At 45.7% G+C, this 16,946-nt stretch overlaps 1 protein-coding gene across 9 annotated transcripts in view; it reads right to left on the reverse strand.

Annotated features, from left to right (window-relative positions):
• Positions 1-16,946, reverse strand: part of APBA2 (amyloid beta precursor protein binding family A member 2) — a 272,652-nt gene that overhangs the window by 116,728 nt on the left and 138,978 nt on the right. For 8 of the 9 annotated variants that reach the window (XM_047863713.1, XM_047863718.1, XM_047863717.1 and 5 more), the window contains one exon: positions 8,024-8,077. The exons of the other annotated variant lie outside the window; for it this stretch is intronic. The gene's annotated coding sequence lies outside the window, so the exon portion shown is untranslated. The remainder of the gene's footprint in view (positions 1-8,023; positions 8,078-16,946) is intronic. 9 annotated transcript variants of the gene reach the window in all.

Here is a 16,946-nt window from a genome sequence, read left to right on the forward strand (position 1 = left end):
TCCACCTCAAATATGGTCTTCTCTCCGAGTTCCCAACTCCTGCTCCCTCCACATGGCTCTGCTACCTCTTCCTCCTTAGTGTCTGTCACCTCAGTCCTTGTCTCCACACTCTACCAGCCTTTACTCAGGACACAGCATCTTTCCCCAGGAACCATGGGAGGAGCCTCCAGCACCTGGGCCTTCACCCCCTCTGCCTGCCTTCCACAGTCACCTATGGCATCAGCCCTGTTAGGCTTCTCTGTGGCCATGTGAACAGGACAGTCTGGCCCCTCCTACTGCATCTTCTGTCTACTCTGTCAAGCCAACTGCGGCTGGCCATTGAACAACATGGGTTTGAACTGCTAGGGTCCACTGAAGTGTAGATTACTTCAGCAAATGCAGTGCAATACTATAAATGTACTTCTTCCTTATGCTTTTCTTAATAACAGTTTCTTTTCTCTAGCTTACTTTACTGTAAGAGTGCCGTATATAACACATATAACATACAGAATGTGTTCATCAGCTGTGTATGTTATTAGTAAGGCTTCCAGTCAACAGTAGGCTATTTATTAGTAGTTAAGTTTTTGGTGAGTCAAAAGCTATACACAGATTTTTGACTGCATGGTGTGGGGGGAGTGGGGGGTCAGTGCCCCTAACCCCCACGTTGTTCAAGGTCAACTACATCCCCTAGGGCCTGTCATGCCACTTCATGTCTCCATGCTTGAATCATACACATACTTCTGTTTGCCTGGAATGCTCCACCTTTCTCTGTGTCTGTCTGTCTGTCTGTCTCTCCCCCCACCCCCCAGAGAAATGTATACTCCCCCCTCAAGATGAAAGGTTAAACCTCACTCCTCCTGCATAACCTACAGTACTGATGAGTCACCTCTCCCCAAAATCATCTCCTCTAACACTCTACATTCTACATCACAACATTCTACACTTCCCTGAAGTGGCTGGGAAACAAAATGGAGGGCAGTTGTCCCCTTTCAAACCTCCGACAAAGACCTTGCCAGGAGGTGAGTGGTTCTCTCTCTCTGACCCCTGAGGCCAGGACATGCTCAGTAACACGGCCTCCTTTGTAAATGAGGGTCTCTGCCAAAACTGGTAACCACTATAGGAGCCCTTCACAGGCCAGGAGTGAAGGAGGCCACTTCTAAGTACACTCACCTTGACAGCCACCCTGAAGGGCCAGCAAGTCACCACCATTTTCCCCTGCAGATTGACCAAAGGAGATTAAGTGATACACCCATGAAAAGAGATTAATCTGTACCAGCCCTGGACTCTGAAAGAAAAACTCTTGGCAGTATGGTCTGCCACAATACAGACCCCAGAAGTGCTACCCTGGAAGACTTAAGGAATGTCCCCATCAACATATATGTTGCTTATCAACCAGTCCGAGCACAAGCTATGGCATAAAAACTGTTCTGACTTCAGTTAGCATTTTCTTATATATCTAGAAGCACCTGTGGTCAAAATCAGTTTGGAAAATGAGGAGTTAAACAGAATTAAATAAGCAGCTTTCTTGCAGGACTTCAAACGGTCTTTAATATGGTGCTCTGGGACTCTCCAAGAGGGGGCAGTACAGACAGCGTGTCCCAGCCTGATCTGAATGCGGATTACTATTTTCAGAAACATCTCCTGGGACTCCACAGAACACAGTTTGAGAATGCCGGCTTACACACTCATGTAATTAATTAGAACTTGGTATAATTAATTAGATCTGAATATCATGAATAAAAAGTTACATACAGTAATGGCTAACTTCCTTCAATTTAATCACACTAATTATGTGGAGCTCAACCTAGTAGCAGCTCATACTGCTATTTTCTTAACACGTTTTTCATCCTTTAAAAAAGGTGTTGATGGAATGTTTTCTCTCTTAACACGTTGCAACTTTAAGAAAAAGAAAGTTAGGTGTCAGAGCAGATATTTTCAAGTATTTGAAAACACACATACCAAGCCTGAAAGCAAATCATAATGGCCAGCCTCAGATCCTCTCCTTGCTTCCTCCAGGGAAGGACACCAATAATATTGGGCAGCAATTACATGCCATGCACTCTCCATCCACGATGTGGTTCATTCTCACAAGTAGTCCCGAAAACCACAAGTCCCCACTTACAGATGAGGTCAATGAGCTTCTGGAAGTTTAAGAAACTAGAGCTACACAGTGAGCACAGCCTTCTGGAGCATCTACTATCCATGAGGTAACTGGGATGGACATTTGAAGGATGCAGAAGGAGCAGGCATGCAAGTCCATGGAGAGATCAGCAGTGAGGCAGGAGAGCACAGAACAGGCTCACCTGGGGCTTAAGTGTCCAATGAAGGCCCCAAAAAGGGTGGCCCTTGAGCCTTGTCTATCAAGATGGGGAGAAGCCCATGGAAGAGGGATCAGCCACACAGAGAAAAACAAAAACAAAAAACATATGGGGACATTGCTGTTGAAACAACAGGGCAGATCAGTGTGCAAAGCCTGGCTCATTCAGCCAAGACATAGAAACAAACCAAATGTTCATCAACAGATGAACAGGTAAGGAAAGTGAGGTATATACGTACAGTGGAATATTATCCAGGTTTTAAAACAAAGGAAATCCTGCCATTTGCAACAACACAGGTGGACCTGGAGGACATTATGCTAAGTGAAATAAGGCAGTCACGGAAGAACAAATATTGTGTGATTCCTCTTACATGTAAAGTCCTCAAAGGTATAGAAGTAGACACTAGAAGGGTGGTTGCCAGGGGCAGAGGGGAAGGAGAAATGGGAAGTTGTTCAATGGGTAGAAAGTTTCAGTTACGCAAGACGAGTAAGTTCTAGAGAACTGCCATGAAACATAATGCCTATAGTTAAGCGAGGTATTATGGACTCAAAAAAAATTTTTTAAGAAGGTACATCTCATGTTAGGTGTTCTTCCTATAAAACAAACAAAACACAAAGGGACACAGGAAATTTTTGGAGGTAATGAGTAAGTCGTGGTGATAGTAACATGAATGTATGTGTATGTCCAAACTCCCTAAACTGTATGCATGAAATATGTGCACTTTGTTTACCAGTTACACTTCAATAAAGCTGGGAAGAAAAGAAAGAAAGAAAGAAACCCTAACCATTTCAATGACAAGACGGATGCAGAACTACCCATAAGAAGGGGAGCCTAAGAAGTCAGCAGTTCCAGTCGAGTCAGAGGATTAGCTAGTACATAGGAGCAAGATTGCCCTGCCAGACAGACACAAGAGCAGAGAGGTTTGTGTGGGTCTACAGTGAGTTGTGCACTAGAACCTATTCTTTTATCAACTTTCTCAAATACACAAAAGTGAGTGGACAGAGTAACGTGACAAACATCCATGAACACACCATTTAGGCATCCCCAACGTTATCATCCCACCTCCTTCTTCTTCATATCAGTTGCTCATTTTTTTCAATTACATTGTCTTTTTCTAATTGATTTGGAAGAGTTCCTTATTATACAGACAGAATGCTAATCCCTTACAGTAAATACATCTCAGATATTTATTCCAGGTGATAGTTTGTTTTAAGCCTTTAAAAAAAATTTAATGTTTTTTTATTCTTGAGAGAGACAGACAGACAGACAAAGAGCAGGGGAGGGGCAGAGAGAGAGGGAGAAACAGAATCCGAAGCAGGCTTCAGGCTCCGGGCTGTCAGCACAGAGCTCGATACAGGGCTCAAACCCACGAACCACAAGATCATGACCTGAGCCAAAGTCAGACACTCAACTGACTGAGCCACCCAGGCCCCCCTAAACCTTTATATGGTGTCCCTGCTCTTAAAGAAGCTGCTAACATTGCTGTTTAATTAACTGATCTTTTCTGTGCCTGTGTGTATGTCTTACCTGTTCCTACCTCAGGGACATATAAAAAACTCTCTTGTATACAATTTAACATCTTGTCCTTTATAGTCATTAATTCTACTGGCATTTATTTGTGTGTATGCTGTGAGGTAGGGATACCATTTTAGCTTCTCCCATGTGGACAACCAGTTGTCCTGCATCACTTCCCACCTTGTCAATAATATATCTCTGCCACCTCCTGTGTTCCTGTACATGTGAGAGTTTGTTATTAGGCTCACCATCCGGTCCCACTCATCCCACAAATATCACACAATCTTAATTGCAACCTTCTATCAGGAACCTCACTGCCCCACCTTTATGCCAGCTTCCCCTTAACATTCCAGTTTTGTGTTTTCTTTTAATGTCTAGTAGCTGGGAATTTCACTGCCTTTCTTTGGATCTTACAATTTTTTTCAATGTGTGTTTATTTATTTAAGAGAAAGACACAGCAAGCAAGCAAGCACAAGCAGGAGAGGGGCAGAGAGAGAGAGAGAGAGGGAGAGAATCCCAAGTAGGCTCTGCACTGTCAGTGCAGTGCCTGATGCAGGGCTCGAACCCACAAACAATAAGATCATGATATGAGCCAAGATCAAGAGTCAGATGCTTCATCGATTGAGCCATCCAGGCTCCCCGCTGGATCTTGTATTTTAAAATAATTCTTGGTCAGCTTTTACACAGCATTTTATGTGTTTACACTTGGGCAAGAGCATGCTGACATTACCAAAAATCGTAAAAATTTTTGCGAATGCAACATCTTCTAACTTAACATATTTTCTGAGACTGCCCATGATTTAAACACACCTTATTAATCTTTCCACCATTCCTTCAGGAAATCACTAAATTTATATACAATTGGTCCTTGCACAACATGAGTTTGAACTGCACAGTTCTACTTTTAGGCAGATTATTTTTTTCATAAATACGACAGTACTGTAAGTGTACTTTCTCTCATGATTTTCTTAACATTTTCTTTTATCTAGCTTATTATAAGAATACAGTATATAATACATACAACATAAAAAAATTTTACATACGTGTTAATTGAATGTTTAAGTTACCGGTAAGACTTTCAATCAACAATAAGTGATTAGTGGTTGTTTCTGGGGAGTCAAGAGTTATATGCAGATTTTCAACTATATGAGGGTCAGCATCCCTAACCCATGTTGTTCAAGGGTCAACTGTAATTACAATCCAAACACTATAGAGATCAACAGCCCGTAGGATTGATATCCTAGAATACTGAGGCCTAGGATTTAATCCCCCCCCGGGGAAAAAAAATGGAACACAGCCCCCAACTTTTACCATAAGCAGAAGCATATTCACCAAATTATTTTAGAAGGAGATGTCAGGCATAGACTCTGGGTATTAGTATTCTGATGCTACAGAGTGGTTCATTTGCAGTAGAAAAATAAATAAACCCCAGTCTCTTCTCTCTGCAGCTCTCCTCACAGAGATTCATTCCAGCAATAATTGACATTTAAAAATATCCATCTCATTGCCACTTTTCTCTCACAGAAGAAATACGCTTTTCTGCAGGGAAGCTGCAGAGAATCATGACGAGTGTATTCACTTAAATGGCAGTCCCATTACACTGCAGATGAGCGAGCACAATCGGAAAGAGAGCGAGACGTCTTGTCTATTGCAGCTGACTTTGATACTCTAATAGTCTTTCAGGATACGTAAAAATCCCACTAGGTCTTTTTTGGGCTCAAAAGAAAAAAATACCTTATACCTTAGAGGCACAAACAGAATTGCCCTGCGGTTCCATCAAAAAGCAACGACAGCCCCAGTTTCATTTAGATAAAACTTCAAGAGGCCAATTTCACGCTGGACAGTTCTGAGAGGCTGGATGGACTGCACTGGCTGGTTGACCCTGGGCTCCCAGAAGATTGGAATGTCACCACAATTTGTGAGACCCATTCCCCATAAGAACATCTCTCTTCACAAGCTGCCCTTGCTGCCAATTGCAAAAAAAATCTCCTCCCTTCCCAGTATCCCCTAAAATTCTTCAGTATTTTCATAGCTAAGGATAACTGAGAAATCTACTATATGGGATGGCTCAGTCAGTTAAGCATCTGACTCTTGATTTGGGCTGACTCTTGATTTGGGCTCAGGTCATGATCTGACAGTTTGTGGGTTAGAGCCCTGCATCTGGCTCTGTGCTGGCAGTGTGGAGCCTGCTTGGGATTCTCTCCTCTCTCTGTCCCTCCCCTGCTCGTTCTCTCTCCCCCTCCCTCTCTCTCAAAAATAAATAAATAACCAAAAAAATGAGTCTAAACAGAAAATCAAACAGGGGGTGCCTGGGTGGCTTAGTCAGTTAAGCATCTGACTCTTGATTTTGGATCAGGTCATGATCTTGTGGTTCATTTGCTCGAGCCCTTCATCAGACTCTGTGCTACTGGCAGGGCCTGCTTAGGATTTCCTCTCTCTCCCTCCCTCTCTCTACCCCTCCCCTGCTCACATTCTCTCTCTCTCTCTCTCTCTCTCTCTCTCTCTCTCTTTCTCTCTCTCTCTCTCTCTCTCCCTCTCCCTCCCTCCCTCCCTCTCTCAAAATAAAACAAATAAACATTTTTAAAAAAAGCAAACGAGATCGAAAAGGCCTCGTTGAGAGCATAGAAGTAAATTCATAAACATTAAAGACTGACAATTAAGGAAAAGTTAGAAAAATACTCATTTATTCTTATACCCAAATGCGTTACAAGTCATGCAGTTCCTGCAACATTTCCCCCTCTACTTCCTTGGAGAGGGGCTGATTATTCTAACTGTTAAATGCCTTATGAATGTGCCACCCTCCCTACCCCCAAAGTGACCACACAATCCAGCCAGGACATGCGTGACAAGAAAAATCCCCAATAAAATGTGAGGTGAATTCCTGCCCATGAACAGCACAGTGCTTATGGGGAGTTACCTAATGTAGGATAGAGGCTGGATTAGCAAGTAAAATAAAGGCAGCTGCCTTGACTTACAAAAGAAGGCTCTTTCGGTAGCTCCAAACAGCAGGCCTTGTGTCTTCCTACTGCCCCAGAGGCAAAACGGTGGTTTGGGACCTGGTCTTGAGGCTCTGGTATCCCAACTCTGCCCCCTCTGATCTTCGTCTTTATCCTCAGATTGGCACAGAACTTCCCCACTGAGAAATCCCAAATTACTTCTCTCATTTGGAAGTCCCCAAGCCACTACTTCCCTCCATATGACACTCTGGACTGCTGACCAGTGCTGCCCTATCCAAGCGCATGGATGCATAAGAACCCACGGAATCCATCAGAACCTCAGACCTGCTCTGGCATCAAGACACAGAGACAATTCCTGGTCTCCAGCTGCCTAACCTCCAACAACAGTCTCCTTTCCACCCTGCTCTCCAAACATACCCCAACCCATACACCAGCTTCTCCACAACCCAGCCACTAGGGTATCTTGGGTCCAGGAAAAAGAATACCTACTCATCTTTAGTCAGAACAAATCTCCTACAAGTGTCCCCTCTACCAGGCAGCCAGCTGGCATTGGGGCTACAAAGACCTATGCAAATCTGCTGCTACAGGTCCTATGGGGCAAGATCAAGCCAAGGGCTGACCGTGGGTCAGGGGGATCAGGGCCGCAGAATAGCTTCACCCACAGGGCAATAGCAACACGGAGCCATCCCTCATCCCTGAGAAGATTAGGAGGGCTCTTTCGAATCAAAGTTAGAGTCTTCCTCTCGGCGTCCTGATATTTCACAGTGGTGCACTTCTAATTAGACACGATGTCGCCCAAGTTTGATAGTGAAAGGTTGCAAATGGCGTTTATTGTTGGTGATATACATTGATTTTTGATATAAATAGGAATCTAGATAAGAGTTTCACAAATAAATGACTGAAGCTGGTTTGGACTACAGTTTTCAGAAGCACTAGTATAGTGAGGAGGGGATGGGGGGGTTGTGATACTGCTGTCTCAGGGGTGACAGGGAAAGACGTCCATTCTAGGCAATATAAGCACTCTGCAGTGAGCCCAGTGCTCACGGGCTCCTTGGCTGTGAATCAAGCCCCAGCCTCAGACTCCCTGTGTGGAGGCTCACACTGAATTACACATCCCAGCATCCCAGGAAATAAAGAACCGTGGCAGATGCCCAGATCCACCTGAAGTGTGGCATCCCTCGAGGAAAATAATTCCATTTCACACATGTCAGAAGCAAAACCGCACTCCATGCAAGGCGACCTCATATTTCTTACCGAAAACAAGTGGGTTGGTAATGTCCCCCCAAACCTCCTGGTGATGAAATCTTTCTGGAATAAAACAGAAGGAAATAGAGGAAATTACTTGGGTTTCAGAAAAGATACGGGTGATCACATAGCGCTCCTGCAAGTATAGACATCTGAACGAGTGAGAGGTTTTGAATTACCTGTAAAAGTGAACCAGTTCTCATTCTAATGAGACCATCACAAATGACCAGAAACAAATAATTAAAATGTTTCTTTAGCCATTCCTCACATAATTATTGCCTTAAGATCATCATGTTGGGCAAATAAAGCAATGGCTTGTGTATCACTCTGGAAGAAGAGGTCTCTGCATTTTAATGAAGCTCCTCAAAGCCCTCATGAATATTCATTTCCCCACAACAAAGCTTGACCCCACTAGTGTGCAGAACCGGTATTCTGGGACACTTTCAGAGGGAGGTAGGTGTGCCTGTGGGGGCTGGGGAGATGAAGACAGATTAAAAGAAAGAGAAAGGAAAGCGGGCCACTGCTCATTTCCTCTGCCCAGATTCACAGCCCACCCCTCCTCATGGGCAACGGGGTGTCAAAAAGAGAACAGAAAACAGGCCATCAGGTTTCACACTCCTCTTGGACAGAGAGACAGCTTTGCAAATGAAAGCTGAAGAGAAAGTCTAATAGGTTCAAGGGCTCAAGGCAAGGCCCTGGGTTAGATCAGGAATTCAAGGTAGGGGCAGCAGACAACCCAGAGAAGCTGGAAGCCCAGGATGGTGCAAGAGGAGGGGGATTTATTGGTCTTATATATCAAATCAAAATTCCTCTTTTCCCAATACTGTATATTAACCATACTGGATTAATTTTTTTTTTAATTCCTCTTCTCCCTCCAATTTGGCTAAAGACAGAATGCGTTATAAAGGAACGTCTTTGTTCCTTTCAAAACAACAGCAATGGCAGCCTCTTCCCCAGGTCCTTGTCTGCTGGGAACAGAAGGTCTAAGAGCATAGCATTTCATGAATAGCTGTGCTGGCTGGACAGTTCACCTTCAGTCTGGTCCTGAAGTCACAGGGGATGACATCATTCCTAGGGGGGAAGGTAATATGGTCTTGCTATTGGCACAGGCAGACACTGGCTTCTACTTTATCACCAAGGTCTAACCTGGAACCAGGGTTGACACTTTTTTAATGAAAACTGACAGTCATTCTCATTTCCCTAGACAGACATTTCTAGGAGTGGGTTTTAATTAGGGAATTTGGGGGAGTTCCCTACCACCCCAAACTGGCCCACTGCAGATGCCTCTAGTTCAGACATTTTTAAAAATGACTAGCTATCCCTTAGAAGGCCGCAGGTACCTCCCTTTTGGCCAAGCCATTTGTATATCTGTAATCTGCTGGTCTCTGCTCAGAGGGAACTTGACATTCACACAGTTGTTCAAATTCTTCCAAAGGGTATGGTGCTTTCTGCTGCCTTTTTTTTTTTAAGTTTATTTATTTCTTTTGACAGAGAGAGAGAGAGAGAGCATGCGTGAAAGCAGGGAAGGGACAGAGAGAAAGGCAGAGAGAATCCCAAGCAGGCTCTGCGCTGACAGCATGGCTGCATCCCAAGAAGTGTGAGACCATGACCTGAGCAGAAACCAAGAGTCAGATGCTCAACTGACGGAGCCACCCAGGCGCCCCTTCGGTCGCCTTTCAAATCCCCTTACATTGTCGGCCTCAGCTTCATCATGTGCAAAAGTAGACAGTAAGTTCGATCTTAAACGTGCTGGGAAAGCGCAACAAAGCCCCCAAAACACTGCCTGGGAACACATTACCACCAAACGGTATTTCCTTTTTTACCCCCAAATCCCACCATCCCAGGACTTCCAAAAAGAGGTGATTTCAGGGTCAGAGCACATACTAAATGCTATGTCCAGAGGCAAGAACACTTCACTGGTGGTCGTAAGACAGGGCCTCCATTCTGCACTCTGCTACAAGTTGGCTCTGTGAACTCAAGCAGGTCAGTGAGAAAGACCTTGGTCCTCTCCCAGAATCCCCCACTCTAGCAGTTTTGATCAAGAGGGCTGCATGGAAGAGCCTAGAAGCCTTGGTCTACTAGCACAGGCTGGAATTCTCCCCACATGTCCACGGTGTCCTCCCCTCCCCTCTCAGAGGTCTACAGCTACCTGCATTGTCCAGAGCCACTGTGGGCCTATGGAAGTGTCCTTCTGCCCACAAGTCCAGCTTCTGCCAGCTTCTGGGAAGCTGTCCAGCTTCCCAGCCCAGAAGCAGCTCAGGGAAACTCAGAGCCTGCCTTCAGGCTCAGCTGGGCTTCCCTGCTCCACCTGGAGGAAGGAGCCCCAGCTCACTCGCTCGCTCGCTCTTTTTCTCTCTCTCTGCCTGCCCTCAGTCTGCAAGTCTCCCAAGAGGACAGAGTCTCATTCATAGGTAGCCCGAGCATCCCCCACATGCTCCACACAGATTCCCAACAGAGGCACAGAATCGCCAAACTGCCTTGGAAAAAAGGCAGTGCTCTGCACTTTACATAATGCTTTTCCATAGGAGGAAACAGGCCCACATCTTAATTCAATTTTGAATCGGTTTTTAAATGTCTATTTATAGGCATCACACAAGTACCCCTTGTGGACGGTGGAGGAATCAGGGCTCCGGGCTCTGGTCCACCACTATTCATTAGCATTCTTTTCATGTCTGTCTTCTCTAATTTCCCCAGCAGCTTTTTAACTCAATAGCAAGGTCACCTACCACTTGGACCCAGCACCACTTTCCATTTTCTCCGAAGAAAAATATGAATTTTCTCTTCCGTGCAGCAGTGCCCTCTCCCTGTCCTCTCAGGGCCCCTTGCCTGCATTGGCTGAAGCAGGGTTGTGTTATTTTGGTGAACTGTGTCTCTGGACAGACAGTTTACCTTAAAAAAACCAACAAAGTCACGAGCACCAAGACCTGGGAAGGTCCTTGGGGGTCAGCTGGTCCCTGCAGGCTCTGAGTCCCTCACCTGGCCAGGCACATCCAGGGAGGGCCTGCTCCATTCCAGCAGCTGGAATGAACACAAAGGGTCACCTACAAGTTCGGAACAGCCACACTTTTCTTCTTAGCCATGTTTGGCCAAACACACATCCCATCCTCTTTTCTAGCCTCTCTGGAGGCATTGAGGGCCAGGTTACTTCCCCTGTTCATCTTGGCCGTTTGTGATTAGACAGAAATCTGAGAGTCTGCTCTTCTTCAGGCAATGCACAATCATTTTTGGAATCATCTCCTACTTCTTAGCAAGCCTCAGGGTGGAAATGAAGTACACAGGTCTCCCTGTAAGATTTAAACACTCCACTTTCCAAGTTGTTGGCCCACCCACAAGTTATTTTGGGTGGGTGGGGGGAGTAGGAGAGGGGGAGGTTATTATGTATTCCAGCTTCCCAGGGGAGATGTGAAATACAAAGCCACAGGAGCCTGGGAGATGCCATGAAGGCTCTTTCTGTCTGCATGCTGACAACTGGATTCTCCAGGGTCCAGAGACCCCAGACCTTGGAACCAAGTACAGAAGGAAAGGCAGGCCCTGGCCTGAGGCACTGAATCCACAGCAGAATTCAGGCACAGAGAATACTTCCGATAAAGAGCCCTCCAGCAGCCTGACTTCAAATACCACAAGGCTCGGCTCTCTTATGACTGCTATTGCTGAGGCAGTTGGTATTTGGTTTCAGGATTAATTAACTTTCTCCCAGGATGCCCACTGCAACCTGCCATTGTGGGTTCTCTATTATGCGGCATGCACATTCCTGGCAATCAATTGGATCTCTGATCAAACAGAGCCTTTGAAATGCCATGTTTTCAGACACTCAGGAGGTAAACAGAAATCCTAAATATTGCCTAGAGTGGACGGTTCATAAATTTGATGATTGCCTTTGAAATTATGTCAGGGGAGGCGATGGGAGGCCCCAAATCCACAAACCATCCTCAGGGCTCCTTAGTGACTCAGGTGGTTGGGGAGGAGGCCCGAGACAGGAAGCTACTTAAGAGAACCTCGATGAGCCTGGATAGAGCAGCACGTGCTAGCCTCCACCCAAAGCAGGAGATGCGAGCCCTGGAACACACAGGCCAATGCTGTGCTGGGGGAAGCAGGTGTCACAACCAATCTGTATAAGCACTTTCTTGGCAAAGTTAAGGCAACACTCACAGTTTCGTGGACTCTCAGACTTGGAAGGTGTCCTGGGAGGATGCCTGGCTCAGAGGCGGACAGAGGTGGATGTGTCCAGCACAGAGGCAGGAAGGCTGATCTTAGAGCCTTACAAACTGGCCGGGGACCTGAACAGCAGTATCACCACCCCACTGTCATAGTAGCATTTCTTCCTCCAGCAGACCTGAGAGCTATACCTACAGTTCCTTGTACCAAAGAGGCAACCCAGCGCTTTGCAAGAGCTGGGCCCTGGGTACGCGGGTTTGGGGATCTTATGGTAGGTTGGGGTTGGGTTGTAGAACAAGTAGAATTTGATGAGCAATAATAACCCAGATTCAACGAAATACATGCTGATGGAAGACTGTGGTCACAGTGAGCAGAGGACCTGGGAGAGGGCTGGGAAGGGTCTGCACAGAGCACAGTGGCCAGAATAATAGGGGAAGGGTCAGGGTGTATCACAGGCAGAGTGCACCAGCTGCACACTGTAGCCAGCTTGAGTGTAGCTCTTTCTAGTACCAGCCCAGTGGCTGCAAAGCCAGGTATTCTATGGGACTGTCAACACCTCTGCATAACAGAGAGCACGTGGCCTTCATGGGCCAGCCCAGGTGACCATGGGGCTCATCTGCACTGGGCTGTCTCACAGAGCGGAACAGGCAGCTGGCAGAGGTCAGCATCTGGCAGATAAGCTGCTGAGTGAGGAGGCCTCCTGGGACCTGGGACTGTAGCTCCCCCAAGCTGCCCTGAGGGGGATGCGGCATGAGACAGCCCAGCATTCCCACAGGTATGGCTGGAACCACAGGATAGGACTTTGTGGGGGTGAGGATGCTCCCCAGGTTTAACGTGAGGCCGGGGCAAAGGGGGTCTGCCACTTCCTGAAGAGAAGGACACACAGGGACAGTGCTCAGTTGGGCACAGCAGAGTCCTTCCAAGAGAAAGTAAGAGGTCCCTAAGGAACCATTTCAAGTACTGGCCCCAGACCAATTACAGTGAGAAAACAGGAGCTGGGCTCAGAGAGGGGCTCCAGGTCCTCAGAGCCAGATAACAAAAGGATGTAGCCCAGGTTATGGTGGGAAGGGGGCTGGGGAAGGGGAGAGGGGTGGGCAGTGATGGTAAGGTTGGAGGATTTTCCAGATTGGACATGAATAGACTGTTTATAAATAAAAAATCTCAAAATTCTGAATAACTGAGCCCCCTACTAGCTGCAAGGTAAAGTCTTCAAATGCGACTAACTCCATTTATAAACACCAGCATGTATTATTTTTCTCCTGGGCAGGAAGCTGCACCTTTAGAATAAAGAGCTCAAACCTTGAGATTCTCGTTTGAGCAAATGTTTTGGGAACAAACTGGATTTAAAACTCTGTCTTCAAAGGTCTTGAAGTTTTAAACAACAATGATTTCATCTGAGAAGGTGGCTTCTAAAAATGCTACTAAAAAGAATTAATTATTAGGAGTCACCTACAAATTGCTGCCAACGAAATGGCCAAAACTCTCCATTCATGTAAGCTTATCTTTCAGTCTGGAGGTGACAGGCCACGGAGAATGAGCCACATTCTACCACCAGATTCCTTGGTTTGGGAAGATCCTCATTCCCTGCTCGATTCCAACACAGAGACTCTCTATACGTGATTAGTTTCCACAATAGGGACTGTTATTTCAAGGTGATTATTTGTTTCCTCTCCATGGGGCCCGTGAGGCCACCCCAACGGCAGAGTTGGGGGTACAGACATGGATTATTTCGATCCATTTCAAAACTAGAAATTTGCTCTAAACTAAAACTGGCTCTAACATCCAATATCGCTAACTTAATTTTCCCACATTTGCTTTTATGTAAAATCCTCTGAGGCTCTACCAAATAAACCTGAGAGTTCCTTACATCAGTATTGATCTAATTTATTCATGTTGGGGTTGAAACTAAAGGTGACCAGATCCAACCGTGTTTTAATCTCAATAGATCTGCCCTTGAGCAGCTGACAGCATTCCGTGGACAGACACATCGCTCCCAGGGCTCCCAGATTTACCCTGTAACATCTGAACTGTTTCTCTGATGATTCTTGGTATTAAACAGAGTCCTGTGTTTGGAGTTCTTGTCTGGCTTTGTGGAATGAGAGAAAAGTGCAACACTGAGGTATGAAAACCAGAATGCAGTGCCAAGGCTGTCCATGTGACAGCCAAAAGTGGTGCCGTAAGAGACAAGGGTGAAGGGCAAAGGGAGGGCTGGCAGGGAGGGTTCAGGCAGGTCTGCACAGACCCAAGAGATGCAGGGGAGGGTTCAGAGGCGCCTTCCAAGCCTGCATCTGCCGGGCTCTCCTCATTATTATTCTCTCCTAGGCAAATGAGGCTTCTATTTTTGCTGCAAGGAGTCTGCTGCCTTCCAATTCCCCCACGTCCCCTGGAGGGAGGCTGGGATTTCGTGTTCTATTCAAGCAGCTCAGGGATGCTGAAGGGAGGGTCATCCAGACGGCTGAGAGCCAGAGAGAAGCACTGCCTGCCAATCTTATCAAATGAGGACACACTGCTTGAGAAAGCTCTGGGCAAGGTGATGATGCATGTACATGGTCTGGCATGACCATGCAGGGCACATCCGGGTTTATTTGGCCCATACCATGCTTACTGAAACAGGCACTAACTGTTTCACAGATGTGAATCTTTTAATAACCCCCATTTTACAGATGAGGAAACTCATCTGTACACAAAAGACACACAAAAGTTATTAAGTGGTGTGCCTAAGGCCACACAAGAAATTCTGCAGCTGGGACTTCATCCTGGCAGCGTGGCCCAAGAACCCATTCTCTTAGCTCCCACATTTTGTTGGTAGGAAGAAATGAGAAAAGATGTTTACAATACATAAATCAGATGAAGGATGAAATGATGGATAAGAAAATTCAAAAAAGGGACAAAAGGTATGAACCAGTAATTCATAGAATAAAAAATACATGAAATAAATATACATCAATATAAGAAAATAAATCCACGAAAAGAGGTGCAACCTCACTGATAGGCAGAGAAATGCAAATTAAGACCCCTGCAGAGGCCACTTTCACCCATCAGACTGACAAAAATTTAAAAAACATCTGATAATACCAAGAGGTATCAAGGACGAGGGGAAGGGGAGCCCACACACCACTGGTGGGAACATTCATTAGTAGGCCCACTTGGGAAAACAACGTGGCCACTTCCAGAAAATGTAAAGATTCATACGTTCTATCCTGTGGCAATTCCAATCCTTGCTACATATTCTAGACAAATCCAGCTCATGGCCACATAGAGACACACACATGAGTATTCCTAGCAGCCTTGTTTGCAGCAGCAAGAAACTGGAAACCATCTGAACATCCACCAATGGAGAAAGAATAGAGTGTATTATGTTCCTACAATGAAATGCCACACAGCAGTGAAAAGGGATAAGGTCCAGCTACATTTTCACGTGGATGAAACTCACAGATATAATGTGAGGCAAAAAAAAAAAAAGGGCAAGCTACAAACACACACATACACACACACACACATACAATTTGATATGATTTACACAATGCTTAAAAACATGCAAAAATAATTTGCATAGTGACACTGACTAATGCAGTAAGATAAAACATGCACCAAAACTCTAATAACTCTAATACCTCTGCATGGGAGACAAAGAAATGCAATCAGGAAGGGGCTCCAGGTATACTGGTAATTATGACAGTTTAAAGTATGTCCACTAACTCTTTTTCACTCCCTTCAAAAGGTAGAGCTTAATTTCCCTCTCTTTGAGTGTGGACCGGGCTTAATAACTTGGGTCCAGAGAACAGAACAAGGCAGAGATGATGATGTGTGGCTAAGGAGTCTAGGTCATAAAGGCACGGCAGGGTTCTCGAGACTCTTGGATCACTCGCTCTGAGGCAAGCTGCCCGCCATGTTGCGAGAGAGCACTGTGGAGAGACCCCATGGAAAAGAACAGAAGCCTCCCGCCCACAGCCATGTGAAGAATCTCAAAAGTGGATCCTCCACGAGCGCCTGGGTGGCTCAGTCAGTTAAGCTTCCGACTTCAGCTCAGGTCGTGATCTTGTGGTTTGTAAGTTCGGGCCCCGCATCGGGCTCTGTGCCGACAGCTCAGGGCCTGGAGCCTGCTTTGGATTCTGTGTATCCCTCTCTCTCTGTCCCTCACCCCTCAAAAATAAATAAACATTAAAAAAAAATTTTAAATAAAATAAAAAAACTCATCTCATACCTCAAGATGACTATGGCCCTGGCCCACACCTTGACCCTGAGACAGAATCATCCAGCCACGCTGCTCCCAGATGGACTCTATGTGTGAAGTATCAAATGCTCACTGTTTTACGCTGTAAGTTTTGGCATAATTGGTTACACAGAAGTACAACCAATATAACAACATTCTTTACTTTAACTGGGTTGTGGATACACAGGTGTTCAGGTACATAATTCTTTTTACCTTTCTGTATGTCAAATATTTTATAATGAAAATTTAATCCAAAAGAGCTGAGTTAGGTCAACACTGGCTAACAGGCAGAAACAGTGGATGGTAAAAGACAGGGAAGATGATAGGAAGGCACATCACCCTCCTGGGTGACCAAGGAATAGCTTCTCTCCTCAGGAGCATAAGGAACGTAGAAGAGTGCCATCTAAGGTGGAAAGTCATGGGACGTTGTCAGAGGTGGGGAGAGGAGGCAGGATTTGCTCTATTCACATTAAAATAGGGAGTCTTGTTAGGCTAAGGGAGAATATGCCCTGGGGCCCTTGGGTGGCTCAGGCCTGGGTTAGGCACCCAACTTTAGCTCAGGTC

This window comes from Prionailurus viverrinus, chromosome B3 (assembly GCF_022837055.1).
Source record: "Prionailurus viverrinus isolate Anna chromosome B3, UM_Priviv_1.0, whole genome shotgun sequence".
NCBI classification, from domain to species: domain Eukaryota; kingdom Metazoa; phylum Chordata; class Mammalia; order Carnivora; family Felidae; genus Prionailurus; species Prionailurus viverrinus.